The sequence below is a fragment of the Oncorhynchus clarkii genome, unplaced genomic scaffold (assembly GCF_045791955.1).
Source record: "Oncorhynchus clarkii lewisi isolate Uvic-CL-2024 unplaced genomic scaffold, UVic_Ocla_1.0 unplaced_contig_2103_pilon_pilon, whole genome shotgun sequence".
Taxonomy (NCBI): Eukaryota; Metazoa; Chordata; class Actinopteri; order Salmoniformes; family Salmonidae; genus Oncorhynchus; species Oncorhynchus clarkii.
In genome coordinates, this window is record NW_027260993.1 from 202,670 (window position 1) to 230,219 (window position 27,550).

The window sequence follows — 27,550 nt, forward strand, 5'->3', positions numbered from 1 at the left end:
TTGTTTCTACAGATGAGCGAGGTACCTTCAGGCGTTTGGAAATTGCTCCCAAGGATGAACCAGATTTGTGGAGGTCTACATTTTTTTTCTGAGGTCTTGGCTGATTTCCTTTGGTTTTCCCATGGAGTCAAGCAAAGAGGCACTGAGTTTGAAGGTAGGCCTTGAAATACATCTACAGGTACACCTCCAATTGACTCAAAGGATGTCAATTAACCTATCAGAAGCTTCTAAGCTTCTAAGCCATGACATCATTTTCGGGAATTTTCCAAACTGTTTAAAGGCACAGCCAACTTAGTGTATGTAAACTTCTGACCCACTGGATTTGTGATACACTGAATTATAAGTGAAATAATCGGTCTGTAAACAATTGTTGGAAAAATTACTTGTGTCATGCACAAAGTAGATGTCCTAACCGACTGCCAAAACTATAGTTTGTTAACAAGAAATGTGTGGAGGGGTTGACAAACAGGTTTTAATGACTCCAGCCTAAGTGGATGGAAACTTACGACTTCAACTGTATGTACCAGCTCACACTGGGAACCGATTTTCACTCTAGTACCCTTCCCTGGTGGTCTAGTGGTTAGGATTCGGCGCTCTCACCGCCGCGGCCCGGGTTCGATTCCCGGTCAGGGAACTACTCTTTTGCTACATGTTTACTTGTGCAACCTGTCACTATGAATATGGAAGGTTATCGCACATATGTACCAGCTCACACTGGGAACCAATTTGCACTGTAGGACCCTTCCCTGGTGGTCTAGTGGTTAGGATTCGGCGCTCTCACCGCTGCGGCCTGGGTTCGATTCCCGGTCAGGGAAATAGTCTATGCTCCTTGTTTACTTGTGCAACCTGTCACTATGAATTTAGTAGGTTGTCGCACATATGTACCACTTCAAATTGCAAACTGATTTGCCCTGCAGTGTCCTTCCCAGGTGTTCTAGTGGTGCACCAGACCCTCCTGCAGCAAAGCACCCCCACAACATGATGCTGTGCTTCACGGTTGGGATGTGTTCTTCGGCTTGGGAGCCTCCCCCTGTTCGATATAGGACTCGTTTGCCTGTGGATATAGACCATTTTGTACCTGTTTCCTCCAGCATCTTCACAAGGTCCTTTGCTGTTGTTCTGGGATGGATTTGCACTTTTCGACCCAAAGTACGTTCATCTCTAGGAGACAGAACGAGTCTCCTTCCTGAGCGGTATGACTCCTGCGTGGTCCCATGGTGTTTATACTTGCGTACTATTGTTTCTACAGATGAGCGAGGTACCTTCAGGCGTTTGGAAATTGCTCCCAAGGATGAACCAGATTTGTGGAGGTCTACATTTTTTTTCTGAGGTCTTGGCTGATTTCCTTTGGTTTTCCCATGGAGTCAAGCAAAGAGGCACTGAGTTTGAAGGTAGGCCTTGAAATACATCTACAGGTACACCTCCAATTGACTCAAAGGATGTCAATTAACCTATCAGAAGCTTCTAAGCTTCTAAGCCATGACATCATTTTCGGGAATTTTCCAAACTGTTTAAAGGCACAGCCAACTTAGTGTATGTAAACTTCTGACCCACTGGATTTGTGATACACTGAATTATAAGTGAAATAATCGGTCTGTAAACAATTGTTGGAACAATTACTTGTGTCATGCACAAAGTAGATGTCCTAACCGACTGCCAAAACTATAGTTTGTTAACAAGAAATGTGTGGAGGGGTTGACAAACAGGTTTTAATGACTCCAGCCTAAGTGGATGGAAACTTACGACTTCAACTGTATGTACCAGCTCACACTGGGAACCGATTTTCACTCTAGTACCCTTCCCTGGTGGTCTAGTGGTTAGGATTTGGCGTTCTCACCGCCGCGGCCCGGGTTTGATTCCCGGTCAGGGAACTACTCTTTTGCTACATGTTCACTTGTGCAACCTGTCACTATGAATATGGAAGGTTATCGCACATATGTACCAGCTCACACTGGGAACCAATTTGCACTGTAGGACCCTTCCCTGGTGGTCAAGTGGTTAGGATTCGGCGCTCTCACCGCCGCGGCCCGGGTTCGATTCCCGGTCAGGGAAATAGTCTATGCTCCTTGTTTACTTGTGCAACCTGTCACTATGAATTTAGTAGGTTGTCGCACATATGTACCACTTCAAATTGCAAACTGATTTGCCCTGCAGTGTCCTTCCCAGGTGTTCTAGTGGTGCACCAGACCCTCCTGCAGCAAAGCACCCCCACAACATGATGCTGTGCTTCACGGTTGGGATGTGTTCTTCGGCTTGGGAGCCTCCCCCTGTTCGATATAGGACTCGTTTGCCTGTGGATATAGACCATTTTGTACCTGTTTCCTCCAGCATCTTCACAAGGTTGTGGGATGGATTTGCACTTTTCGACCCAAAGTACATCTACAGGTACACCTCCAATTGACTCAAAGGATGTCAATTAACCTATCAGAAGCTTCTAAGCTTCTAATCCATGACATCATTTTCGGGAATCTCTAGGAGACAGAACGAGTCTCCTTCCTGAGCGGTATGACTCCTGCGTGGTCCCATGGTGTTTATACTTGCGTACTATTGTTTCTACAGATGAGCGAGGTACCTTCAGGCGTTTGGAAATTGCTCCCAAGGATGAACCAGATTTGTGGAGGTCTACATTTTTTTTCTGAGGTCTTGGCTGATTTCCTTTGGTTTTCCCATGGAGTCAAGCAAAGAGGCACTGAGTTTGAAGGTAGGCCTTGAAATACATCTACAGGTACACCTCCAATTGACTCAAAGGATGTCAATTAGCCTATCAGAAGCTTCTAAGCTTCTAAGCCATGACATCATTTTCGGGAATTTTCCAAACTGTTTAAAGGCACAGCCAACTTAGTGTATGTAAACTTCTGACCCACTGGATTTGTGATACACTGAATTATAAGTGAAATAATCGGTCTGTAAACAATTGTTGGAAAAATTACTTGTGTCATGCACAAAGTAGATGTCCTAACCGACTGCCAAAACTATAGTTTGTTAACAAGAAATGTGTGGAGGGGTTGACAAACAGGTTTTAATGACTCCAGCCTAAGTGGATGGAAACTTACGACTTCAACTGTATGTACCAGCTCACACTGGGAACCGATTTTCACTCTAGTACCCTTCCCTGGTGGTCTAGTGGTTAGGATTCGGCGCTCTCACCGCCGCGGCCCGGGTTCGATTCCCGGTCAGGGAACTACTCTTTTGCTACATGTTTACTTGTGCAACCTGTCACTATGAATATGGAAAGTTATCGCACATATGTACCAGCTCACACTGGGAACCAATTTGCACTGTAGGACCCTTCCCTGGTGGTCTAGTGGTTAGGATTCGGCGCTCTCACCGCCGCGGCCCGGGTTCGATTCCCGGTCAGGGAAATAGTCTATGCTCCTTGTTTACTTGTGCAACCTGTCACTATGAATTTAGTAGGTTGTCGCACATATGTACCACTTCAAATTGCAAACTGATTTGCCCTGCAGTGTCCTTCCCAGGTGTTCTAGTGGTGCACCAGACCCTCCTGCAGCAAAGCACCCCCACAACATGATGCTGTGCTTCACGGTTGGGATGTGTTCTTCGGCTTGGGAGCCTCCCCCTGTTCGATATAGGACTCGTTTGCCTGTGGATATAGACCATTTTGTACCTGTTTCCTCCAGCATCTTCACAAAGGTCCTTTGCAAAGTACATCTACAGGTACACCTCCTGGGATCAAAGGATGTCAATTAACCTATCGAAGCTTCTAAGCTTCTAAGCCATGACATCATTTTCGGGAATCTCTAGGAGACAGAACGAGTCTCCTTCCTGAGCGGTATGACTCCTGCGTGGTCCCATGGTGTTTATACTTGCGTACTATTGTTTCTACAGATGAGCGAGGTACCTTCAGGCGTTTGGAAATTGCTCCCAAGGATGAACCAGATTTGTGGAGGTCTACATTTTTTTTCTGAGGTCTTGGCTGATTTCCTTTGGTTTTCCCATGGAGTCAAGCAAAGAGGCACTGAGTTTGAAGGTAGGCCTTGAAATACATCTACAGGTACACCTCCAATTGACTCAAAGGATGTCAATTAACCTATCAGAAGCTTCTAAGCTTCTAAGCCATGACATCATTTTCGGGAATTTTCCAAACTGTTTAAAGGCACAGCCAACTTAGTGTATGTAAACTTCTGACCCACTGGATTTGTGATACACTGAATTATAAGTGAAATAATCGGTCTGTAAACAATTGTTGGAAAAATTACTTGTGTCATGCACAAAGTAGATGTCCTAACCGACTGCCAAAACTATAGTTTGTTAACAAGAAATGTGTGGAGGGGTTGACAAACAGGTTTTAATGACTCCAGCCTAAGTGGATGGAAACTTACGACTTCAACTGTATGTACCAGCTCACACTGGGAACCGATTTTCACTCTAGTACCCTTCCCTGGTGGTCTAGTGGTTAGGATTCGGCGCTCTCACCGCCGCGGCCCGGGTTCGATTCCCGGTCAGGGAACTACTCTTTTGCTACATGTTTACTTGTGCAACCTGTCACTATGAATATAGAAAGTTATCGCACATATGTACCAGCTCACACTGGGAACCAATTTGCACTGTAGGACCCTTCCCTGGTGGTCTAGTGGTTAGGATTCGGCGCTCTCACCGCCGCGGCCCGGGTTCGATTCCCGGTCAGGGAACTACTTGCTACATGTTTACTTGTGTAACCTGTCACTATGAATTTGGAAAGTTATCGCACATATGTACCAGCTCACACTGGGAACCAATTTGCACTGTAGGACCCTTCCCTGGTGGTCTAGTGGTTAGGATTCGGCGCTCTCACCGCCGCGGCCCGGGTTCGATTCCCGGTCAGGGAAATAGTCTATGCTCCTTGTTTACTTGTGCAACCTGTCACTATGAATTTAGTAGGTTGTCGCACATATGTACCACTTCAAATTGCAAACTGATTTGCCCTGCAGTGTCCTTCCCAGGTGTTCTAGTGGTGCACCAGACCCTCCTGCAGCAAAGCACCCCCACAACATGATGCTGTGCTTCACGGTTGGGATGTGTTCTTCGGCTTGGGAGCCTCCCCCAGTTCGATATAGGACTCGTTTGCCTGTGGATATAGACCATTTTGTACCTGTTTCCTCCAGCATCTTCACAAGGTCCTTTGCTGTTGTTCTGGGATGGATTTGCACTTTTCGACCCAAAGTACGTTCATCTCTAGGAGACAGAACGAGTCTCCTTCCTGAGCGGTATGACTCCTGCGTGGTCCCATGGTGTTTATACTTGCGTACTATTGTTTCTACAGATGAGCGAGGTACCTTCAGGCGTTTGGAAATTGCTCCCAAGGATGAACCAGATTTGTGGAGGTCTACATTTTTTTTCTGAGGTCTTGGCTGATTTCCTTTGGTTTTCCCATGGAGTCAAGCAAAGAGGCACTGAGTTTGAAGGTAGGCCTTGAAATACATCTACAGGTACACCTCCAATTGACTCAAAGGATGTCAATTAACCTATCAGAAGCTTCTAAGCTTCTAAGCCATGACATCATTTTCGGGAATTTTCCAAACTGTTTAAAGGCACAGCCAACTTAGTGTATGTAAACTTCTGACCCACTGGATTTGTGATACACTGAATTATAAGTGAAATAATCGGTCTGTAAACAATTGTTGGAAAAATTACTTGTGTCATGCACAAAGTAGATGTCCTAACCGACTGCCAAAACTATAGTTTGTTAACAAGAAATGTGTGGAGGGGTTGACAAACAGGTTTTAATGACTCCAGCCTAAGTGGATGGAAACTTACGACTTCAACTGTATGTACCAGCTCACACTGGGAACCGATTTTCACTCTAGTACCCTTCCCTGGTGGTCTAGTGGTTAGGATTCGGCGCTCTCACCGCCGCGGCCCGGGTTCGATTCCCGGTCAGGGAACTACTCTTTTGCTACATGTTTACTTGTGCAACCTGTCACTATGAATATGGAAGGTTATCGCACATATGTACCAGCTCACACTGGGAACCAATTTGCACTGTAGGACCCTTCCCTGGTGGTCTAGTGGTTAGGATTCGGCGCTCTCACCGCCGCGGCCCGGGTTCGATTCCCGGTCAGGGAAATAGTCTATGCTCCTTGTTTACTTGTGCAACCTGTCACTATGAATTTAGTAGGTTGTCGCACATATGTACCACTTCAAATTGCAAACTGATTTGCCCTGCAGTGTCCTTCCCAGGTGTTCTAGTGGTGCACCAGACCCTCCTGCAGCAAAGCACCCCCACAACATGATGCTGTGCTTCACGGTTGGGATGTGTTCTTCGGCTTGGGAGCCTCCCCCTGTTCGATATAGGACTCGTTTGCCTGTGGATATAGACCATTTTGTACCTGTTTCCTCCAGCATCTTCACAAGGTCCTTTGCTGTTGTTCTGGGATGGATTTGCACTTTTCGACCCAAAGTACGTTCATCTCTAGGAGACAGAACGAGTCTCCTTCCTGAGCGGTATGACTCCTGCGTGGTCCCATGGTGTTTATACTTGCGTACTATTGTTTCTACAGATGAGCGAGGTACCTTCAGGCGTTTGGAAATTGCTCCCAAGGATGAACCAGATTTGTGGAGGTCTACATTTTTTTTCTGAGGTCTTGGCTGATTTCCTTTGGTTTTCCCATGGAGTCAAGCAAAGAGGCACTGAGTTTGAAGGTAGGCCTTGAAATACATCTACAGGTACACCTCCAATTGACTCAAAGGATGTCAATTAACCTATCAGAAGCTTCTAAGCTTCTAAGCCATGACATCATTTTCGGGAATTTTCCAAACTGTTTAAAGGCACAGCCAACTTAGTGTATGTAAACTTCTGACCCACTGGATTTGTGATACACTGAATTATAAGTGAAATAATCGGTCTGTAAACAATTGTTGGAAAAATTACTTGTGTCATGCACAAAGTAGATGTCCTAACCGACTGCCAAAACTATAGTTTGTTAACAAGAAATGTGTGGAGGGGTTGACAAACAGGTTTTAATGACTCCAGCCTAAGTGGATGGAAACTTACGACTTCAACTGTATGTACCAGCTCACACTGGGAACCGATTTTCACTCTAGTACCCTTCCCTGGTGGTCTAGTGGTTAGGATTCGGCGCTCTCACCGCCGCGGCCCGGGTTCGATTCCCGGTCAGGGAACTACTCTTTTGCTACATGTTTACTTGTGCAACCTGTCACTATGAATATGGAAGGTTATCGCACATATGTACCAGCTCACACTGGGAACCAATTTGCACTGTAGGACCCTTCCCTGGTGGTCTAGTGGTTAGGATTCGGCGCTCTCACCGCCGCGGCCCGGGTTCGATTCCCGGTCAGGGAAATAGTCTATGCTCCTTGTTTACTTGTGCAACCTGTCACTATGAATTTAGTAGGTTGTCGCACATATGTACCACTTCAAATTGCAAACTGATTTGCCCTGCAGTGTCCTTCCCAGGTGTTCTAGTGGTGCACCAGACCCTCCTGCAGCAAAGCACCCCCACAACATGATGCTGTGCTTCACGGTTGGGATGTGTTCTTCGGCTTGCTGTGTTCGATATAGGACTCGTTTGCCTGTGGATATAGACCATTTTGTACCTGTTTCCTCCAGCATCTTCACAAGGTCCTTTGCTGTTGTTCTGGGATGGATTTGCACTTTTCGACCCAAAGTACTTTCATCTCTAGGAGACAGAACGAGTCTCCTTCCTGAGCGGTATGACTCCTGCGTGGTCCCATGGTGTTTATACTTGCGTACTATTGTTTCTACAGATGAGCGAGGTACCTTCAGGCGTTTGGAAATTGCTCCCAAGGATGAACCAGATTTGTGGAGGTCTACATTTTTTTTCTGAGGTCTTGGCTGATTTCCTTTGGTTTTCCCATGGAGTCAAGCAAAGAGGCACTGAGTTTGAAGGTAGGCCTTGAAATACATCTACAGGTACACCTCCAATTGACTCAAAGGATGTCAATTAACCTATCAGAAGCTTCTAAGCTTCTAAGCCATGACATCATTTTCGGGAATTTTCCAAACTGTTTAAAGGCACAGCCAACTTAGTGTATGTAAACTTCTGACCCACTGGATTTGTGATACACTGAATTATAAGTGAAATAATCGGTCTGTAAACAATTGTTGGAAAAATTACTTGTGTCATGCACAAAGTAGATGTCCTAACCGACTGCCAAAACTATAGTTTGTTAACAAGAAATGTGTGGAGGGGTTGACAAACAGGTTTTAATGACTCCAGCCTAAGTGGATGGAAACTTACGACTTCAACTGTATGTACCAGCTCACACTGGGAACCGATTTTCACTCTAGTACCCTTCCCTGGTGGTCTAGTGGTTAGGATTCGGCGCTCTCACCGCCGCGGCCCGGGTTCGATTCCCGGTCAGGGAACTACTCTTTTGCTACATGTTTACTTGTGCAACCTGTCACTATGAATATGGAAGGTTATCGCACATATGTACCAGCTCACACTGGGAACCAATTTGCACTGTAGGACCCTTCCCTGGTGGTCTAGTGGTTAGGATTCGGCGCTCTCACCGCTGCGGCCTGGGTTCGATTCCCGGTCAGGGAAATAGTCTATGCTCCTTGTTTACTTGTGCAACCTGTCACTATGAATTTAGTAGGTTGTCGCACATATGTACCACTTCAAATTGCAAACTGATTTGCCCTGCAGTGTCCTTCCCAGGTGTTCTAGTGGTGCACCAGACCCTCCTGCAGCAAAGCACCCCCACAACATGATGCTGTGCTTCACGGTTGGGATGTGTTCTTCGGCTTGGGAGCCTCCCCCTGTTCGATATAGGACTCGTTTGCCTGTGGATATAGACCATTTTGTACCTGTTTCCTCCAGCATCTTCACAAGGTCCTTTGCTGTTGTTCTGGGATGGATTTGCACTTTTCGACCCAAAGTACGTTCATCTCTAGGAGACAGAACGAGTCTCCTTCCTGAGCGGTATGACTCCTGCGTGGTCCCATGGTGTTTATACTTGCGTACTATTGTTTCTACAGATGAGCGAGGTACCTTCAGGCGTTTGGAAATTGCTCCCAAGGATGAACCAGATTTGTGGAGGTCTACATTTTTTTTCTGAGGTCTTGGCTGATTTCCTTTGGTTTTCCCATGGAGTCAAGCAAAGAGGCACTGAGTTTGAAGGTAGGCCTTGAAATACATCTACAGGTACACCTCCAATTGACTCAAAGGATGTCAATTAACCTATCAGAAGCTTCTAAGCTTCTAAGCCATGACATCATTTTCGGGAATTTTCCAAACTGTTTAAAGGCACAGCCAACTTAGTGTATGTAAACTTCTGACCCACTGGATTTGTGATACACTGAATTATAAGTGAAATAATCGGTCTGTAAACAATTGTTGGAAAAATTACTTGTGTCATGCACAAAGTAGATGTCCTAACCGACTGCCAAAACTATAGTTTGTTAACAAGAAATGTGTGGAGGGGTTGACAAACAGGTTTTAATGACTCCAGCCTAAGTGGATGGAAACTTACGACTTCAACTGTATGTACCAGCTCACACTGGGAACCGATTTTCACTCTAGTACCCTTCCCTGGTGGTCTAGTGGTTAGGATTTGGCGTTCTCACCGCCGCGGCCCGGGTTTGATTCCCGGTCAGGGAACTACTCTTTTGCTACATGTTTACTTGTGCAACCTGTCACTATGAATATGGAAGGTTATCGCACATATGTACCAGCTCACACTGGGAACCAATTTGCACTGTAGGACCCTTCCCTGGTGGTCTAGTGGTTAGGATTCGGCGCTCTCACCGCCGCGGCCCGGGTTCGATTCCCGGTCAGGGAAATAGTCTATGCTCCTTGTTTACTTGTGCAACCTGTCACTATGAATTTAGTAGGTTGTCGCACATATGTACCACTTCAAATTGCAAACTGATTTGCCCTGCAGTGTCCTTCCCAGGTGTTCTAGTGGTGCACCAGACCCTCCTGCAGCAAAGCACCCCCACAACATGATGCTGTGCTTCACGGTTGGGATGTGTTCTTCGGCTTGGGAGCCTCCCCCTGTTCGATATAGGACTCGTTTGCCTGTGGATATAGACCATTTTGTACCTGTTTCCTCCAGCATCTTCACAAGGTTGTGGGATGGATTTTCACTTTTCGACCCAAAGTACATCTACAGGTACACCTCCAATTGACTCAAAGGATGTCAATTAACCTATCAGAAGCTTCTAAGCTTCTAAGCCATGACATCATTTTCGGGAATCTCTAGGAGACAGAACGAGTCTCCTTCCTGAGCGGTATGACTCCTGCGTGGTCCCATGGTGTTTATACTTGCGTACTATTGTTTCTACAGATGAGCGAGGTACCTTCAGGCGTTTGGAAATTGCTCCCAAGGATGAACCAGATTTGTGGAGGTCTACATTTTTTTTCTGAGGTCTTGGCTGATTTCCTTTGGTTTTCCCATGGAGTCAAGCAAAGAGGCACTGAGTTTGAAGGTAGGCCTTGAAATACATCTACAGGTACACCTCCAATTGACTCAAAGGATGTCAATTAACCTATCAGAAGCTTCTAAGCTTCTAAGCCATGACATCATTTTCGGGAATTTTCCAAACTGTTTAAAGGCACAGCCAACTTAGTGTATGTAAACTTCTGACCCACTGGATTTGTGATACACTGAATTATAAGTGAAATAATCGGTCTGTAAACAATTGTTGGAAAAATTACTTGTGTCATGCACAAAGTAGATGTCCTAACCGACTGCCAAAACTATAGTTTGTTAACAAGAAATGTGTGGAGGGGTTGACAAACAGGTTTTAATGACTCCAGCCTAAGTGGATGGAAACTTACGACTTCAACTGTATGTACCAGCTCACACTGGGAACCGATTTTCACTCTAGTACCCTTCCCTGGTGGTCTAGTGGTTAGGATTCGGCGCTCTCACCGCCGCGGCCCGGGTTCGATTCCCGGTCAGGGAAATAGTCTATGCTCCTTGTTTACTTGTGCAACCTGTCACTATGAATTTAGTAGGTTGTTGCACGTATGTACCACTTCAAATTGCAAACTGATTTGCCCTGCAGTGTCCTTCCCAGGTGTTCTAGTGGTGCACCAGACCCTCCTGCAGCAAAGCACCCCCACAACATGATGCTGTGCTTCACGGTTGGGATGTGTTCTTCGGCTTGCTGTGTTCGATATAGGACTTGTTTGCCTGTGGATATAGACCATTTTGTACCTGTTTCCTGCAGCATCTACCCTTCCCTGGTGGTCTAGTGGTTAGGATTCGGCGCTCTCACCGCCGCGGCCCGGGTTCGATTCCCGGTCAGGGAACTACTCTTTTGCTACATGTTTACTTGTGCAACCTGTCACTATGAATATGGAAGGTTATCGCACATATGTACCAGCTCACACTGGGAACCAATTTGCACTGTAGGACCCTTCCCTGGTGGTCTAGTGGTTAGGATTCGGCGCTCTCACCGCCGCGGCCCGGGTTCGATTCCCGGTCAGGGAAATAGTCTATGCTCCTTGTTTACTTGTGCAACCTGTCACTATGAATTTAGTAGGTTGTCGCACATATGTACCACTTCAAATTGCAAACTGATTTGCCCTGCAGTGTCCTTCCCAGGTGTTCTAGTGGTGCACCAGACCCTCCTGCAGCAAAGCACCCCCACAACATGATGCTGTGCTTCACGGTTGGGATGTGTTCTTCGGCTTGGGAGCCTCCCCCTGTTCGATATAGGACTCGTTTGCCTGTGGATATAGACCATTTTGTACCTGTTTCCTCCAGCATCTTCACAAGGTCCTTTGCTGTTGTTCTGGGATGGATTTGCACTTTTCGACCCAAAGTACGTTCATCTCTAGGAGACAGAACGAGTCTCCTTCCTGAGCGGTATGACTCCTGCGTGGTCCCATGGTGTTTATACTTGCGTACTATTGTTTCTACAGATGAGCGAGGTACCTTCAGGCGTTTGGAAATTGCTCCCAAGGATGAACCAGATTTGTGGAGGTCTACATTTTTTTTCTGAGGTCTTGGCTGATTTCCTTTGGTTTTCCCATGGATTCAAGCAAAGAGGCACTGAGTTTGAAGGTAGGCCTTGAAATACATCTACAGGTACACCTCCAATTGACTCAAAGGATGTCAATTAACCTATCAGAAGCTTCTAAGCTTCTAAGCCATGACATCATTTTCGGGAATTTTCCAAACTGTTTAAAGGCACAGCCAACTTAGTGTATGTAAACTGCTTCACGGTTGGGATGTGTTCTTCGGCTTGCGAGCCTCCCCCTCTTCGATATAGGACTCGTTTGCCTGTGGATATAGACCATTTTGTACCTGTTTCCTCCAGCATCTTCACAAGGTCCTTTGCTGTTGTTCTGGGATGGATTTGCACTTTTCGACCCAAAGTACGTTCATCTCTAGGAGACAGAACGAGTCTCCTTCCTGAGCGGTATGACTCCTGCGTGGTCCCATGGTGTTTATACTTGCGTACTATTGTTTCTACAGATGAGCGAGGTACCTTCAGGCGTTTGGAAATTGCTCCCAAGGATGAACCAGATTTGTGGAGGTCTACATTTTTTTTCTGAGGTCTTGGCTGATTTCCTTTGGTTTTCCCATGGAGTCAAGCAAAGAGGCACTGAGTTTGAAGGTAGGCCTTGAAATACATCTACAGGTACACCTCCAATTGACTCAAAGGATGTCAATTAACCTATCAGAAGCGTCTAAGCTTCTAAGCCATGACATCATTTTCGGGAATTTTCCAAACTGTTTAAAGGCACAGCCAACTTAGTGTATGTAAACTTCTGACCCACTGGATTTGTGATACACTGAATTATAAGTGAAATAATCGGTCTGTAAACAATTGTTGGAAAAATTACTTGTGTCATGCACAAAGTAGATGTCCTAAACGACTGCCAAAACTATAGTTTGTTAACAAGAAATGTGTGGAGGGGTTGACAAACAGGTTTTAATGACTCCAGCCTAAGTGGATGGAAACTTACGACTTCAACTGTATGTACCAGCTCACACTGGGAACCAATTTGCACTGTAGGACCCTTCCCTGGTGGTCTAGTGGTTAGGATTCGGCGCTCTCACCGCCGCGGCCTGGGTTCGATTCCCGGTCAGGGAAATAGTCTATGCTCCTTGTTTACTTGTGCAACCTGTCACTATGAATTTAGTAGGTTGTCGCACATATGTACCACTTCAAATTGCAAACTGATTTGCCCTGCAGTGTCCTTCCCAGGTGTTCTAGTGGTGCACCAGACCCTCCTGCAGCAAAGCACCCCCACAACATGATGCTGTGCTTCACGGTTGGGATGTGTTCTTCGGCTTGCTGTGTTCGATATAGGACTTGTTTGCCTGTGGATATAGACCATTTTGTACCTGTTTCCTCCAGCATCTTCACAAGGTCCTTTGCTGTTGTTCTGGGATGGATTTGCACTTTTCGACCCAAAGTACGTTCATCTCTAGGAGACAGAACGAGTCTCCTTCCTGAGCGGTATGACTCCTGCGTGGTCCCATGGTGTTTATACTTGCGTACTATTGTTTCTACAGATGAGCGAGGTACCTTCAGGCGTTTGGAAATTGCTCCCAAGGATGAACCAGATTTGTGGAGGTCTACATTTTTTTTCTGAGGTCTTGGCTGATTTCCTTTGGTTTTCCCATGGAGTCAAGCAAAGAGGCACTGAGTTTGAAGGTAGGCCTTGAAATACATCTACAGGTACACCTCCAATTGACTCAAAGGATGTCAATTAACCTATCAGAAGCTTCTAAGCTTCTAAGCCATGACATCATTTTCGGGAATTTTCCAAACTGTTTAAAGGCACAGCCAACTTAGTGTATGTAAACTTCTGACCCACTGGATTTGTGATACACTGAATTATAAGTGAAATAATCGGTCTGTAAACAATTGTTGGAACAATTACTTGTGTCATGCACAAAGTAGATGTCCTAACCGACTGCCAAAACTATAGTTTGTTAACAAGAAATGTGTGGAGGGGTTGACAAACAGGTTTTAATGACTCCAGCCTAAGTGGATGGAAACTTACGACTTCAACTGTATGTACCAGCTCACACTGGGAACCAATTTGCGCTGTAGGACCCTTCCCTGGTGGTCTAGTGGTTAGGATTCGGCGCTCTCACCGCCGCGGCCTGGGTTCGATTCCCGGTCAGGGAAATAGTCTATGCTCCTTGTTTACTTGTGCAACCTGTCACTATGAATTTAGTAGGTTGTCGCACATATGTACCACTTCAAATTGCAAACTGATTTGCCCTGCAGTGTCCTTCCCAGGTGTTCTAGTGGTGCACCAGACCCTCCTGCAGCAAAGCACCCCCACAACATGATGCTGTGCTTCACGGTTGGGATGTGTTCTTCGGCTTGCTGTGTTCGATATAGGACTTGTTTGCCTGTGGATATAGACCATTTTGTACCTGTTTCCTCCAGCATCTTCACAAGGTCCTTTGCTGTTGTTCTGGGATGGATTTGCACTTTTCGACCCAAAGTACGTTCATCTCTAGGAGACAGAACGAGTCTCCTTCCTGAGCGGTATGACTCCTGCGTGGTCCCATGGTGTTTATACTTGCGTACTATTGTTTCTACAGATGAGCGAGGTACCTTCAGGCGTTTGGAAATTGCTCCCAAGGATGAACCAGATTTGTGGAGGTCTACATTTTTTTTCTGAGGTCTTGGCTGATTTCCTTTGGTTTTCCCATGGAGTCAAGCAAAGAGGCACTGAGTTTGAAGGTAGGCCTTGAAATACATCTACAGGTACACCTCCAATTGACTCAAAGGATGTCAATTAACCTATCAGAAGCTTCTAAGCTTCTAAGCCATGACATCATTTTCGGGAATTTTCCAAACTGTTTAAAGGCACAGCCAACTTAGTGTATGTAAACTTCTGACCCACTGGATTTGTGATACACTGAATTATAAGTGAAATAATCGGTCTGTAAACAATTGTTGGAAAAATTACTTGTGTCATGCACAAAGTAGATGTCCTAACCGACTGCCAAAACTATAGTTTGTTAACAAGAAATGTGTGGAGGGGTTGACAAACAGGTTTTAATGACTCCAGCCTAAGTGGATGGAAACTTACGACTTCAACTGTATGTACCAGCTCACACTGGGAACCGATTTTCACTCTAGTACCCTTCCCTGGTGGTCTAGTGGTTAGGATTCGGCGCTCTCACCGCCGCGGCCCGGGTTCGATTCCCGGTCAGGGAACTACTCTTTTGCTACATGTTTACTTGTGCAACCTGTCACTATGAATATGGAAGGTTATCGCACATATGTACCAGCTCACACTGGGAACCAATTTGCACTGTAGGACCCTTCCCTGGTGGTCTAGTGGTTAGGATTCGGCGCTCTCACCGCCGCGGCCCGGGTTCGATTCCCGGTCAGGGAAATAGTCTATGCTCCTTGTTTACTTGTGCAACCTGTCACTATGAATTTAGTAGGTTGTCGCACATATGTACCACTTCAAATTGCAAACTGATTTGCCCTGCAGTGTCCTTCCCAGGTGTTCTAGTGGTGCACCAGACCCTCCTGCAGCAAAGCACCCCCACAACATGATGCTGTGCTTCACGGTTGGGATGTGTTCTTCGGCTTGGGAGCCTCCCCCTGTTCGATATAGGACTCGTTTGCCTGTGGATATAGACCATTTTGTACCTGTTTCCTCCAGCATCTTCACAAGGTCCTTTGCTGTTGTTCTGGGATGGATTTGCACTTTTCGACCCAAAGTACGTTCATCTCTAGGAGACAGAACGAGTCTCCTTCCTGAGCGGTATGACTCCTGCGTGGTCCCATGGTGTTTATACTTGCGTACTATTGTTTCTACAGATGAGCGAGGTACCTTCAGGCGTTTGGAAATTGCTCCCAAGGATGAACCAGATTTGTGGAGGTCTACATTTTTTTTCTGAGGTCTTGGCTGATTTCCTTTGGTTTTCCCATGGAGTCAAGCAAAGAGGCACTGAGTTTGAAGGTAGGCCTTGAAATACATCTACAGGTACACCTCCAATTGACTCAAAGGATGTCAATTAACCTATCAGAAGCTTCTAAGCTTCTAAGCCATGACATCATTTTCGGGAATTTTCCAAACTGTTTAAAGGCACAGCCAACTTAGTGTATGTAAACTTCTGACCCACTGGATTTGTGATACACTGAATTATAAGTGAAATAATCGGTCTGTAAACAATTGTTGGAAAAATTACTTGTGTCATGCACAAAGTAGATGTCCTAACCGACTGCCAAAACTATAGTTTGTTAACAAGAAATGTGTGGAGGGGTTGACAAACAGGTTTTAATGACTCCAGCCTAAGTGGATGGAAACTTACGACTTCAACTGTATGTACCAGCTCACACTGGGAACCGATTTTCACTCTAGTACCCTTCCCTGGTGGTCTAGTGGTTAGGATTCGGCGCTCTCACCGCCGCGGCCCGGGTTCGATTCCCGGTCAGGGAACTACTCTTTTGCTACATGTTTACTTGTGCAACCTGTCACTATGAATATGGAAGGTTATCGCACATATGTACCAGCTCACACTGGGAACCAATTTGCACTGTAGGACCCTTCCCTGGTGGTCTAGTGGTTAGGATTCGGCGCTCTCACCGCTGCGGCCCGGGTTCGATTCCCGGTCAGGGAAATAGTCTATGCTCCTTGTTTACTTGTGCAACCTGTCACTATGAATTTAGTAGGTTGTCGCACATATGTACCACTTCAAATTGCAAACTGATTTGCCCTGCAGTGTCCTTCCCAGGTGTTCTAGTGGTGCACCAGACCCTCCTGCAGCAAAGCACCCCCACAACATGATGCTGTGCTTCACGGTTGGGATGTGTTCTTCGGCTTGGGAGCCTCCCCCTGTTCGATATAGGACTCGTTTGCCTGTGGATATAGACCATTTTGTACCTGTTTCCTCCAGCATCTTCACAAGGTCCTTTGCTGTTGTTCTGGGATGGATTTGCACTTTTCGACCCAAAGTACGTTCATCTCTAGGAGACAGAACGAGTCTCCTTCCTGAGCGGTATGACTCCTGCGTGGTCCCATGGTGTTTATACTTGCGTACTATTGTTTCTACAGATGAGCGAGGTACCTTCAGGCGTTTGGAAATTGCTCCCAAGGATGAACCAGATTTGTGGAGGTCTACATTTTTTTTCTGAGGTCTTGGCTGATTTCCTTTGGTTTTCCCATGGAGTCAAGCAAAGAGGCACTGAGTTTGAAGGTAGGCCTTGAAATACATCTACAGGTACACCTCCAATTGACTCAAAGGATGTCAATTAACCTATCAGAAGCTTCTAAGCTTCTAAGCCATGACATCATTTTCGGGAATTTTCCAAACTGTTTAAAGGCACAGCCAACTTAGTGTATGTAAACTTCTGACCCACTGGATTTGTGATACACTGAATTATAAGTGAAATAATCGGTCTGTAAACAATTGTTGGAAAAATTACTTGTGTCATGCACAAAGTAGATGTCCTAACCGACTGCCAAAACTATAGTTTGTTAACAAGAAATGTGTGGAGGGGTTGACAAACAGGTTTTAATGACTCCAGCCTAAGTGGATGGAAACTTACGACTTCAACTGTATGTACCAGCTCACACTGGGAACCGATTTTCACTCTAGTACCCTTCCCTGGTGGTCTAGTGGTTAGGATTCGGCGCTCTCACCGCCGCGGCCCGGGTTCGATTCCCGGTCAGGGAACTACTCTTTTGCTACATGTTTACTTGTGCAACCTGTCACTATGAATATGGAAGGTTATCGCACATATGTACCAGCTCACACTGGGAACCAATTTGCACTGTAGGACCCTTCCCTGGTGGTCTAGTGGTTAGGATTCGGCGCTCTCACCGCCGCGGCCCGGGTTCGATTCCCGGTCAGGGAAATAGTCTATGCTCCTTGTTTACTTGTGCAACCTGTCACTATGAATTTAGTAGGTTGTCGCACATATGTACCACTTCAAATTGCAAACTGATTTGCCCTGCAGTGTCCTTCCCAGGTGTTCTAGTGGTGCACCAGACCCTCCTGCAGCAAAGCACCCCCACAACATGATGCTGTGCTTCACGGTTGGGATGTGTTCTTCGGCTTGGGAGCCTGTGTTCGATATAGGACTCGTTTGCCTGTGGATATAGACCATTTTGTACCTGTTTCCTCCAGCATCTTCACAAGGTCCTTTGCTGTTGTTCTGGGATGGATTTGCACTTTTCGACCCAAAGTACGTTCATCTCTAGGAGACAGAACGAGTCTCCTTCCTGAGCGGTATGACTCCTGCGTGGTCCCATGGTGTTTATACTTGCGTACTATTGTTTCTACAGATGAGCGAGGTACCTTCAGGCGTTTGGAAATTGCTCCCAAGGATGAACCAGATTTGTGGAGGTCTACATTTTTTTTCTGAGGTCTTGGCTGATTTCCTTTGGTTTTCCCATGGAGTCAAGCAAAGAGGCACTGAGTTTGAAGGTAGGCCTTGAAATACATCTACAGGTACACCTCCAATTGACTCAAAGGATGTCAATTAACCTATCAGAAGCTTCTAAGCTTCTAAGCCATGACATCATTTTCGGGAATTTTCCAAACTGTTTAAAGGCACAGCCAACTTAGTGTATGTAAACTTCTGACCCACTGGATTTGTGATACACTGAATTATAAGTGAAATAATCGGTCTGTAAACAATTGTTGGAAAAATTACTTGTGTCATGCACAAAGTAGATGTCCTAACCGACTGCCAAAACTATAGTTTGTTAACAAGAAATGTGTGGAGGGGTTGACAAACAGGTTTTAATGACTCCAGCCTAAGTGGATGGAAACTTACGACTTCAACTGTATGTACCAGCTCACACTGGGAACCGATTTTCACTCTAGTACCCTTCCCTGGTGGTCTAGTGGTTAGGATTCGGCGCTCTCACCGCCGCGGCCCGGGTTCGATTCCCGGTCAGGGAACAACTCTTTTGCTACATGTTTACTTGTGCAACCTGTCACTATGAATATGGAAGGTTATCGCACATATGTACCAGCTCACACTGGGAACCAATTTGCACTGTAGGACCCTTCCCTGGTGGTCTAGTGGTTAGGATTCGGCGCTCTCACCGCCGCGGCCTGGGTTCGATTCCCGGTCAGGGAAATAGTCTATGCTCCTTGTTTACTTGTGCAACCTGTCACTATGAATTTAGTAGGTTGTCGCACATATGTACCACTTCAAATTGCAAACTGATTTGCCCTGCAGTGTCCTTCCCAGGTGTTCTAGTGGTGCACCAGACCCTCCTGCAGCAAAGCACCCCCACAACATGATGCTGTGCTTCACGGTTGGGATGTGTTCTTCGGCTTGGGAGCCTCCCCCTGTTCGATATAGGACTCGTTTGCCTGTGGATATAGACCATTTTGTACCTGTTTCCTCCAGCATCTTCACAAGGTCCTTTGCTGTTGTTCTGGGATGGATTTGCACTTTTCGACCCAAAGTACGTTCATCTCTAGGAGACAGAACGAGTCTCCTTCCTGAGCGGTATGACTCCTGCGTGGTCCCATGGTGTTTATACTTGCGTACTATTGTTTCTACAGATGAGCGAGGTACCTTCAGGCGTTTGGAAATTGCTCCCAAGGATGAACCAGATTTGTGGAGGTCTACATTTTTTTTCTGAGGTCTTGGCTGATTTCCTTTGGTTTTCCCATGGAGTCAAGCAAAGAGGCACTGAGTTTGAAGGTAGGCCTTGAAATACATCTACAGGTACACCTCCAATTGACTCAAAGGATGTCAATTAACCTATCAGAAGCTTCTAAGCTTCTAAGCCATGACATCATTTTCGGGAATTTTCCAAACTGTTTAAAGGCACAGCCAACTTAGTGTATGTAAACTTCTGACCCACTGGATTTGTGATACACTGAATTATAAGTGAAATAATCGGTCTGTAAACAATTGTTGGAAAAATTACTTGTGTCATGCACAAAGTAGATGTCCTAACCGACTGCCAAAACTATAGTTTGTTAACAAGAAATGTGTGGAGGGGTTGACAAACAGGTTTTAATGACTCCAGCCTAAGTGGATGGAAACTTACGACTTCAACTGTATGTACCAGCTCACACTGGGAACCGATTTTCACTCTAGTACCCTTCCCTGGTGGTCTAGTGGTTAGGATTCGGCGCTCTCACCGCCGCGGCCCGGGTTCGATTCCCGGTCAGGGAACTACTCTTTTGCTACATGTTTACTTGTGCAACCTGTCACTATGAATATGGAAGGTTATCGCACATATGTACCAGCTCACACTGGGAACCAATTTGCACTGTAGGACCCTTCCCTGGTGGTCTAGTGGTTAGGATTCGGCGCTCTCACCGCCGCGGCCCGGGTTCGATTCCCGGTCAGGGAAATAGTCTATGCTCCTTGTTTACTTGTGCAACCTGTCACTATGAATTTAGTAGGTTGTCGCACATATGTACCACTTCAAATTGCAAACTGATTTGCCCTGCAGTGTCCTTCCCAGGTGTTCTAGTGGTGCACCAGACCCTCCTGCAGCAAAGCACCCCCACAACATGATGCTGTGCTTCACGGTTGGGATGTGTTCTTCGGCTTGGGAGCCTCCCCCTGTTCGATATAGGACTCGTTTGCCTGTGGATATAGACCATTTTGTACCTGTTTCCTCCAGCATCTTCACAAGGTCCTTTGCTGTTGTTCTGGGATGGATTTGCACTTTTCGACCCAAAGTACGTTCATCTCTAGGAGACAGAACGAGTCTCCTTCCTGAGCGGTATGACTCCTGCGTGGTCCCATGGTGTTTATACTTGCGTACTATTGTTTCTACAGATGAGCGAGGTACCTTCAGGCGTTTGGAAATTGCTCCCAAGGATGAACCAGATTTGTGGAGGTCTACATTTTTTTTCTGAGGTCTTGGCTGATTTCCTTTGGTTTTCCCATGGAGTCAAGCAAAGAGGCACTGAGTTTGAAGGTAGGCCTTGAAATACATCTACAGGTACACCTCCAATTGACTCAAAGGATGTCAATTAACCTATCAGAAGCTTCTAAGCTTCTAAGCCATGACATCATTTTCGGGAATTTTCCAAACTGTTTAAAGGCACAGCCAACTTAGTGTATGTAAACTTCTGACCCACTGGATTTGTGATACACTGAATTATAAGTGAAATAATCGGTCTGTAAACAATTGTTGGAAAAATTACTTGTGTCATGCACAAAGTAGATGTCCTAACCGACTGCCAAAACTATAGTTTGTTAACAAGAAATGTGTGGAGGGGTTGACAAACAGGTTTTAATGACTCCAGCCTAAGTGGATGGAAACTTACGACTTCAACTGTATGTACCAGCTCACACTGGGAACCGATTTTCACTCTAGTACCCTTCCCTGGTGGTCTAGTGGTTAGGATTCGGCGCTCTCACCGCCGCGGCCCGGGTTCGATTCCCGGTCAGGGAACTACTCTTTTGCTACATGTTTACTTGTGCAACCTGTCACTATGAATATGGAAGGTTATCGCACATATGTACCAGCTCACACTGGGAACCAATTTGCACTGTAGGACCCTTCCCTGGTGGTCTAGTGGTTAGGATTCGGCGCTCTCACCGCCGCGGCCCGGGTTCGATTCCCGGTCAGGGAAATAGTCTATGCTCCTTGTTTACTTGTGCAACCTGTCACTATGAATTTAGTAGGTTGTCGCACATATGTACCACTTCAAATTGCAAACTGATTTGCCCTGCAGTGTCCTTCCCAGGTGTTCTAGTGGTGCACCAGACCCTCCTGCAGCAAAGCACCCCCACAACATGATGCTGTGCTTCACGGTTGGGATGTGTTCTTCGGCTTGGGAGCCTCCCCCTGTTCGATATAGGACTCGTTTGCCTGTGGATATAGACCATTTTGTACCTGTTTCCTCCAGCATCTTCACAAGGTCCTTTGCTGTTGTTCTGGGATGGATTTGCACTTTTCGACCCAAAGTACGTTCATCTCTAGGAGACAGAACGAGTCTCCTTCCTGAGCGGTATGACTCCTGCGTGGTCCCATGGTGTTTATACTTGCGTACTATTGTTTCTACAGATGAGCGAGGTACCTTCAGGCGTTTGGAAATTGCTCCCAAGGATGAACCAGATTTGTGGAGGTCTACATTTTTTTTCTGAGGTCTTGGCTGATTTCCTTTGGTTTTCCCATGGAGTCAAGCAAAGAGGCACTGAGTTTGAAGGTAGGCCTTGAAATACATCTACAGGTACACCTCCAATTGACTCAAAGGATGTCAATTAACCTATCAGAAGCTTCTAAGCTTCTAAGCCATGACATCATTTTCGGGAATTTTCCAAACTGTTTAAAGGCACAGCCAACTTAGTGTATGTAAACTTCTGACCCACTGGATTTGTGATACACTGAATTATAAGTGAAATAATCGGTCTGTAAACAATTGTTGGAAAAATTACTTGTGTCATGCACAAAGTAGATGTCCTAACCGACTGCCAAAACTATAGTTTGTTAACAAGAAATGTGTGGAGGGGTTGACAAACAGGTTTTAATGACTCCAGCCTAAGTGGATGGAAACTTACGACTTCAACTGTATGTACCAGCTCACACTGGGAACCGATTTTCACTCTAGTACCCTTCCCTGGTGGTCTAGTGGTTAGGATTCGGCGCTCTCACCGCCGCGGCCCGGGTTCGATTCCCGGTCAGGGAACTACTCTTTTGCTACATGTTTACTTGTGCAACCTGTCACTATGAATATGGAAGGTTATCGCACATATGTACCAGCTCACACTGGGAACCAATTTGCACTGTAGGACCCTTCCCTGGTGGTCTAGTGGTTAGGATTCGGCGCTCTCACCGCCGCGGCCCGGGTTCGATTCCCGGTCAGGGAAATAGTCTATGCTCCTTGTTTACTTGTGCAACCTGTCACTATGAATTTAGTAGGTTGTCGCACATATGTACCACTTCAAATTGCAAACTGATTTGCCCTGCAGTGTCCTTCCCAGGTGTTCTAGTGGTGCACCAGACCCTCCTGCAGCAAAGCACCCCCACAACATGATGCTGTGCTTCACGGTTGGGATGTGTTCTTCGGCTTGGGAGCCTCCCCCTGTTCGATATAGGACTCGTTTGCCTGTGGATATAGACCATTTTGTACCTGTTTCCTCCAGCATCTTCACAAGGTCCTTTGCTGTTGTTCTGGGATGGATTTGCACTTTTCGACCCAAAGTACGTTCATCTCTAGGAGACAGAACGAGTCTCCTTCCTGAGCGGTATGACTCCTGCGTGGTCCCATGGTGTTTATACTTGCGTACTATTGTTTCTACAGATGAGCGAGGTACCTTCAGGCGTTTGGAAATTGCTCCCAAGGATGAACCAGATTTGTGGAGGTCTACATTTTTTTTCTGAGGTCTTGGCTGATTTCCTTTGGTTTTCCCATGGAGTCAAGCAAAGAGGCACTGAGTTTGAAGGTAGGCCTTGAAATACATCTACAGGTACACCTCCAATTGACTCAAAGGATGTCAATTAACCTATCAGAAGCTTCTAAGCTTCTAAGCCATGACATCATTTTCGGGAATTTTCCAAACTGTTTAAAGGCACAGCCAACTTAGTGTATGTAAACTTCTGACCCACTGGATTTGTGATACACTGAATTATAAGTGAAATAATCGGTCTGTAAACAATTGTTGGAAAAATTACTTGTGTCATGCACAAAGTAGATGTCCTAACCGACTGCCAAAACTATAGTTTGTTAACAAGAAATGTGTGGAGGGGTTGACAAACAGGTTTTAATGACTCCAGCCTAAGTGGATGGAAACTTACGACTTCAACTGTATGTACCAGCTCACACTGGGAACCGATTTTCACTCTAGTACCCTTCCCTGGTGGTCTAGTGGTTAGGATTCGGCGCTCTCACCGCCGCGGCCCGGGTTCGATTCCCGGTCAGGGAACTACTCTTTTGCTACATGTTTACTTGTGCAACCTGTCACTATGAATATGGAAAGTTATCGCACATATGTACCAGCTCACACTGGGAACCAATTTGCACTGTAGGACCCTTCCCTGGTGGTCTAGTGGTTAGGATTCGGCGCTCTCACCGCCGCGGCCCGGGTTCGATTCCCGGTCAGGGAAATAGTCTATGCTCCTTGTTTACTTGTGCAACCTGTCACTATGAATTTAGTAGGTTGTCGCACATATGTACCACTTCAAATTGCAAACTGATTTGCCCTGCAGTGTCCTTCCCAGGTGTTCTAGTGGTGCACCAGACCCTCCTGCAGCAAAGCACCCCCACAACATGATGCTGTGCTTCACGGTTGGGATGTGTTCTTCGGCTTGGGAGCCTCCCCCTGTTCGATATAGGACTCGTTTGCCTGTGGATATAGACCATTTTGTACCTGTTTCCTCCAGCATCTTCACAAGGTCCTTTGCTGTTGTTCTGGGATGGATTTGCACTTTTCGACCCAAAGTACGTTCATCTCTAGGAGACAGAACGAGTCTCCTTCCTGAGCGGTATGACTCCTGCGTGGTCCCATGGTGTTTATACTTGCGTACTATTGTTTCTACAGATGAGCGAGGTACCTTCAGGCGTTTGGAAATTGCTCCCAAGGATGAACCAGATTTGTGGAGGTCTACATTTTTTTTCTGAGGTCTTGGCTGATTTCCTTTGGTTTTCCCATGGAGTCAAGCAAAGAGGCACTGAGTTTGAAGGTAGGCCTTGAAATACATCTACAGGTACACCTCCAATTGACTCAAAGGATGTCAATTAACCTATCAGAAGCTTCTAAGCTTCTAAGCCATGACATCATTTTCGGGAATTTTCCAAACTGTTTAAAGGCACAGCCAACTTAGTGTATGTAAACTTCTGACCCACTGGATTTGTGATACACTGAATTATAAGTGAAATAATCGGTCTGTAAACAATTGTTGGAAAAATTACTTGTGTCATGCACAAAGTAGATGTCCTAACCGACTGCCAAAACTATAGTTTGTTAACAAGAAATGTGTGGAGGGGTTGACAAACAGGTTTTAATGACTCCAGCCTAAGTGGATGGAAACTTACGACTTCAACTGTATGTACCAGCTCACACTGGGAACCGATTTTCACTCTAGTACCCTTCCCTGGTGGTCTAGTGGTTAGGATTCGGCGCTCTCACCGCCGCGGCCCGGGTTCGATTCCCGGTCAGGGAACTACTCTTTTGCTACATGTTTACTTGTGCAACCTGTCACTATGAATATGGAAGGTTATCGCACATATGTACCAGCTCACACTGGGAACCAATTTGCACTGTAGGACCCTTCCCTGGTGGTCTAGTGGTTAGGATTCGGCGCTCTCACCGCCGCGGCCCATGGGTTCGATTCCCGGTCAGGGAACCAAATACCCTTCCCTGGTGGTCTAGTGGTTATGCTCCTTGTTTACTTGTGCAACCTGTCACTATGAATTTAGTAGGTTGTCGCACATATGTACCACTTCAAATTGCAAACTGATTTGCCCTGCAGTGTCCTTCCCAGGTGTTCTAGTGGTGCACCAGACCCTCCTGCAGCAAAGCACCCCCACAACATGATGCTGTGCTTCACGGTTGGGATGTGTTCTTCGGCTTGGGAGCCTCCCCCTGTTCGATATAGGACTCGTTTGCCTGTGGATATAGACCATTTTGTACCTGTTTCCTCCAGCATCTTCACAAGGTCCTTTGCTGTTGTTCTGGGATGGATTTGCACTTTTCGACCCAAAGTACGTTCATCTCTAGGAGACAGAACGAGTCTCCTTCCTGAGCGGTATGACTCCTGCGTGGTCCCATGGTGTTTATACTTGCGTACTATTGTTTCTACAGATGAGCGAGGTACCTTCAGGCGTTTGGAAATTGCTCCCAAGGATGAACCAGATTTGTGGAGGTCTACATTTTTTTTCTGAGGTCTTGGCTGATTTCCTTTGGTTTTCCCATGGAGTCAAGCAAAGAGGCACTGAGTTTGAAGGTAGGCCTTGAAATACATCTACAGGTACACCTCCAATTGACTCAAAGGATGTCAATTAACCTATCAGAAGCTTCTAAGCTTCTAAGCCATGACATCATTTTCGGGAATTTTCCAAACTGTTTAAAGGCACAGCCAACTTAGTGTATGTAAACTTCTGACCCACTGGATTTGTGATACACTGAATTATAAGTGAAATAATCGGTCTGTAAACAATTGTTGGAAAAATTACTTGTGTCATGCACAAAGTAGATGTCCTAACCGACTGCCAAAACTATAGTTTGTTAACAAGAAATGTGTGGAGGGGTTGACAAACAGGTTTTAATGACTCCAGCCTAAGTGGATGGAAACTTACGACTTCAACTGTATGTACCAGCTCACACTGGGAACCGATTTTCACTCTAGTACCCTTCCCTGGTGGTCTAGTGGTTAGGATTCGGCGCTCTCACCGCCGCGGCCCGGGTTCGATTCCCGGTCAGGGAAATAGTCTATGCTCCTTGTTTACTTGTGCAACCTGTCACTATGAATTTAGTAGGTTGTCGCACATATGTACCACTTCAAATTGCAAACTGATTTGCCCTGCAGTGTCCTTCCCAGGTGTTCTAGTGGTGCACCAGACCCTCCTGCAGCAAAGCACCCCCACAACATGATGCTGTGCTTCACGGTTGGGATGTGTTCTTCGGCTTGGGAGCCTCCCCCTGTTCGATATAGGACTCGTTTGCCTGTGGATATAGACCATTTTGTACCTGTTTCCTCCAGCATCTTCACAAGGTCCTTTGCTGTTGTTCTGGGATGGATTTGCACTTTTCGACCCAAAGTACGTTCATCTCTAGGAGACAGAACGAGTCTCCTTCCTGAGCGGTATGACTCCTGCGTGGTCCCATGGTGTTTATACTTGCGTACTATTGTTTCTACAGATGAGCGAGGTACCTTCAGGCGTTTGGAAATTGCTCCCAAGGATGAACCAGATTTGTGGAGGTCTACATTTTTTTTCTGAGGTCTTGGCTGATTTCCTTTGGTTTTCCCATGGAGTCAAGCAAAGAGGCACTGAGTTTGAAGGTAGGCCTTGAAATACATCTACAGGTACACCTCCAATTGACTCAAAGGATGTCAATTAACCTATCAGAAGCTTCTAAGCTTCTAAGCCATGACATCATTTTCGGGAATTTTCCAAACTGTTTAAAGGCACAGCCAACTTAGTGTATGTAAACTTCTGACCCACTGGATTTGTGATACACTGAATTATAAGTGAAATAATCGGTCTGTAAACAATTGTTGGAAAAATTACTTGTGTCATGCACAAAGTAGATGTCCTAACCGACTGCCAAAACTATAGTTTGTTAACAAGAAATGTGTGGAGGGGTTGACAAACAGGTTTTAATGACTCCAGCCTAAGTGGATGGAAACTTACGACTTCAACTGTATGTACCAGCTCACACTGGGAACCGATTTTCACTCTAGTACCCTTCCCTGGTGGTCTAGTGGTTAGGATTCGGCGCTCTCACCGCCGCGGCCCGGGTTCGATTCCCGGTCAGGGAACTACTCTTTTGCTACATGTTTACTTGTGCAACCTGTCACTATGAATATGGAAGGTTATCGCACATATGTACCAGCTCACACTGGGAACCAATTTGCACTGTAGGACCCTTCCCTGGTGGTCTAGTGGTTAGGATTCGGCGCTCTCACCGCCGCGGCCCGGGTTCGATTCCCGGTCAGGGAAATAGTCTATGCTCCTTGTTTACTTGTGC

The 27,550-nt window shown here is 46.1% G+C and overlaps 33 non-coding genes across 33 annotated transcripts; all 33 read left to right on the top strand.

Annotated features, from left to right (window-relative positions):
* Positions 1-562: 562 nt before the first annotated feature.
* On the top strand, positions 563-634 carry trnae-cuc (transfer RNA glutamic acid (anticodon CUC)). The gene has a single exon. It is a non-coding gene; the product is annotated as a tRNA-Glu (tRNA).
* A 2,475-nt stretch (positions 635-3,109) lies between these two features.
* Positions 3,110-3,181, top strand: trnae-cuc (transfer RNA glutamic acid (anticodon CUC)). The gene has a single exon. It is a non-coding gene; the product is annotated as a tRNA-Glu (tRNA).
* Positions 3,182-3,290: 109 nt separating this feature from the next.
* trnae-cuc (transfer RNA glutamic acid (anticodon CUC)) lies at positions 3,291-3,362 on the top strand. The gene has a single exon. It is a non-coding gene; the product is annotated as a tRNA-Glu (tRNA).
* Positions 3,363-4,396: 1,034 nt separating this feature from the next.
* Positions 4,397-4,468, top strand: trnae-cuc (transfer RNA glutamic acid (anticodon CUC)). Its single transcript has one exon. It is a non-coding gene; the product is annotated as a tRNA-Glu (tRNA).
* A 109-nt stretch (positions 4,469-4,577) lies between these two features.
* On the top strand, positions 4,578-4,649 carry trnae-cuc (transfer RNA glutamic acid (anticodon CUC)). Its single transcript has one exon. It is a non-coding gene; the product is annotated as a tRNA-Glu (tRNA).
* Positions 4,650-4,754: 105 nt separating this feature from the next.
* On the top strand, positions 4,755-4,826 carry trnae-cuc (transfer RNA glutamic acid (anticodon CUC)). Its single transcript has one exon. It is a non-coding gene; the product is annotated as a tRNA-Glu (tRNA).
* A 984-nt stretch (positions 4,827-5,810) lies between these two features.
* On the top strand, positions 5,811-5,882 carry trnae-cuc (transfer RNA glutamic acid (anticodon CUC)). The gene has a single exon. It is a non-coding gene; the product is annotated as a tRNA-Glu (tRNA).
* Positions 5,883-5,991: 109 nt separating this feature from the next.
* On the top strand, positions 5,992-6,063 carry trnae-cuc (transfer RNA glutamic acid (anticodon CUC)). The gene has a single exon. It is a non-coding gene; the product is annotated as a tRNA-Glu (tRNA).
* A 984-nt stretch (positions 6,064-7,047) lies between these two features.
* On the top strand, positions 7,048-7,119 carry trnae-cuc (transfer RNA glutamic acid (anticodon CUC)). The gene has a single exon. It is a non-coding gene; the product is annotated as a tRNA-Glu (tRNA).
* Positions 7,120-7,228: 109 nt separating this feature from the next.
* trnae-cuc (transfer RNA glutamic acid (anticodon CUC)) lies at positions 7,229-7,300 on the top strand. Its single transcript has one exon. It is a non-coding gene; the product is annotated as a tRNA-Glu (tRNA).
* Positions 7,301-8,275: 975 nt separating this feature from the next.
* Positions 8,276-8,347, top strand: trnae-cuc (transfer RNA glutamic acid (anticodon CUC)). Its single transcript has one exon. It is a non-coding gene; the product is annotated as a tRNA-Glu (tRNA).
* Positions 8,348-9,693: 1,346 nt separating this feature from the next.
* Positions 9,694-9,765, top strand: trnae-cuc (transfer RNA glutamic acid (anticodon CUC)). The gene has a single exon. It is a non-coding gene; the product is annotated as a tRNA-Glu (tRNA).
* A 1,057-nt stretch (positions 9,766-10,822) lies between these two features.
* On the top strand, positions 10,823-10,894 carry trnae-cuc (transfer RNA glutamic acid (anticodon CUC)). Its single transcript has one exon. It is a non-coding gene; the product is annotated as a tRNA-Glu (tRNA).
* Positions 10,895-11,171: 277 nt separating this feature from the next.
* Positions 11,172-11,243, top strand: trnae-cuc (transfer RNA glutamic acid (anticodon CUC)). The gene has a single exon. It is a non-coding gene; the product is annotated as a tRNA-Glu (tRNA).
* Positions 11,244-11,352: 109 nt separating this feature from the next.
* On the top strand, positions 11,353-11,424 carry trnae-cuc (transfer RNA glutamic acid (anticodon CUC)). Its single transcript has one exon. It is a non-coding gene; the product is annotated as a tRNA-Glu (tRNA).
* A 3,634-nt stretch (positions 11,425-15,058) lies between these two features.
* trnae-cuc (transfer RNA glutamic acid (anticodon CUC)) lies at positions 15,059-15,130 on the top strand. The gene has a single exon. It is a non-coding gene; the product is annotated as a tRNA-Glu (tRNA).
* Positions 15,131-15,239: 109 nt separating this feature from the next.
* Positions 15,240-15,311, top strand: trnae-cuc (transfer RNA glutamic acid (anticodon CUC)). Its single transcript has one exon. It is a non-coding gene; the product is annotated as a tRNA-Glu (tRNA).
* Positions 15,312-16,295: 984 nt separating this feature from the next.
* On the top strand, positions 16,296-16,367 carry trnae-cuc (transfer RNA glutamic acid (anticodon CUC)). Its single transcript has one exon. It is a non-coding gene; the product is annotated as a tRNA-Glu (tRNA).
* A 1,165-nt stretch (positions 16,368-17,532) lies between these two features.
* Positions 17,533-17,604, top strand: trnae-cuc (transfer RNA glutamic acid (anticodon CUC)). The gene has a single exon. It is a non-coding gene; the product is annotated as a tRNA-Glu (tRNA).
* Positions 17,605-17,713: 109 nt separating this feature from the next.
* On the top strand, positions 17,714-17,785 carry trnae-cuc (transfer RNA glutamic acid (anticodon CUC)). Its single transcript has one exon. It is a non-coding gene; the product is annotated as a tRNA-Glu (tRNA).
* A 980-nt stretch (positions 17,786-18,765) lies between these two features.
* Positions 18,766-18,837, top strand: trnae-cuc (transfer RNA glutamic acid (anticodon CUC)). Its single transcript has one exon. It is a non-coding gene; the product is annotated as a tRNA-Glu (tRNA).
* A 1,165-nt stretch (positions 18,838-20,002) lies between these two features.
* On the top strand, positions 20,003-20,074 carry trnae-cuc (transfer RNA glutamic acid (anticodon CUC)). Its single transcript has one exon. It is a non-coding gene; the product is annotated as a tRNA-Glu (tRNA).
* Positions 20,075-20,183: 109 nt separating this feature from the next.
* On the top strand, positions 20,184-20,255 carry trnae-cuc (transfer RNA glutamic acid (anticodon CUC)). The gene has a single exon. It is a non-coding gene; the product is annotated as a tRNA-Glu (tRNA).
* A 984-nt stretch (positions 20,256-21,239) lies between these two features.
* Positions 21,240-21,311, top strand: trnae-cuc (transfer RNA glutamic acid (anticodon CUC)). Its single transcript has one exon. It is a non-coding gene; the product is annotated as a tRNA-Glu (tRNA).
* A 109-nt stretch (positions 21,312-21,420) lies between these two features.
* trnae-cuc (transfer RNA glutamic acid (anticodon CUC)) lies at positions 21,421-21,492 on the top strand. Its single transcript has one exon. It is a non-coding gene; the product is annotated as a tRNA-Glu (tRNA).
* A 984-nt stretch (positions 21,493-22,476) lies between these two features.
* Positions 22,477-22,548, top strand: trnae-cuc (transfer RNA glutamic acid (anticodon CUC)). The gene has a single exon. It is a non-coding gene; the product is annotated as a tRNA-Glu (tRNA).
* A 109-nt stretch (positions 22,549-22,657) lies between these two features.
* Positions 22,658-22,729, top strand: trnae-cuc (transfer RNA glutamic acid (anticodon CUC)). Its single transcript has one exon. It is a non-coding gene; the product is annotated as a tRNA-Glu (tRNA).
* A 984-nt stretch (positions 22,730-23,713) lies between these two features.
* On the top strand, positions 23,714-23,785 carry trnae-cuc (transfer RNA glutamic acid (anticodon CUC)). Its single transcript has one exon. It is a non-coding gene; the product is annotated as a tRNA-Glu (tRNA).
* A 109-nt stretch (positions 23,786-23,894) lies between these two features.
* Positions 23,895-23,966, top strand: trnae-cuc (transfer RNA glutamic acid (anticodon CUC)). Its single transcript has one exon. It is a non-coding gene; the product is annotated as a tRNA-Glu (tRNA).
* Positions 23,967-24,950: 984 nt separating this feature from the next.
* trnae-cuc (transfer RNA glutamic acid (anticodon CUC)) lies at positions 24,951-25,022 on the top strand. The gene has a single exon. It is a non-coding gene; the product is annotated as a tRNA-Glu (tRNA).
* A 1,191-nt stretch (positions 25,023-26,213) lies between these two features.
* trnae-cuc (transfer RNA glutamic acid (anticodon CUC)) lies at positions 26,214-26,285 on the top strand. The gene has a single exon. It is a non-coding gene; the product is annotated as a tRNA-Glu (tRNA).
* Positions 26,286-27,269: 984 nt separating this feature from the next.
* On the top strand, positions 27,270-27,341 carry trnae-cuc (transfer RNA glutamic acid (anticodon CUC)). The gene has a single exon. It is a non-coding gene; the product is annotated as a tRNA-Glu (tRNA).
* Positions 27,342-27,450: 109 nt separating this feature from the next.
* Positions 27,451-27,522, top strand: trnae-cuc (transfer RNA glutamic acid (anticodon CUC)). Its single transcript has one exon. It is a non-coding gene; the product is annotated as a tRNA-Glu (tRNA).
* The last annotated feature ends 28 nt before the right edge of the window (positions 27,523-27,550 follow it).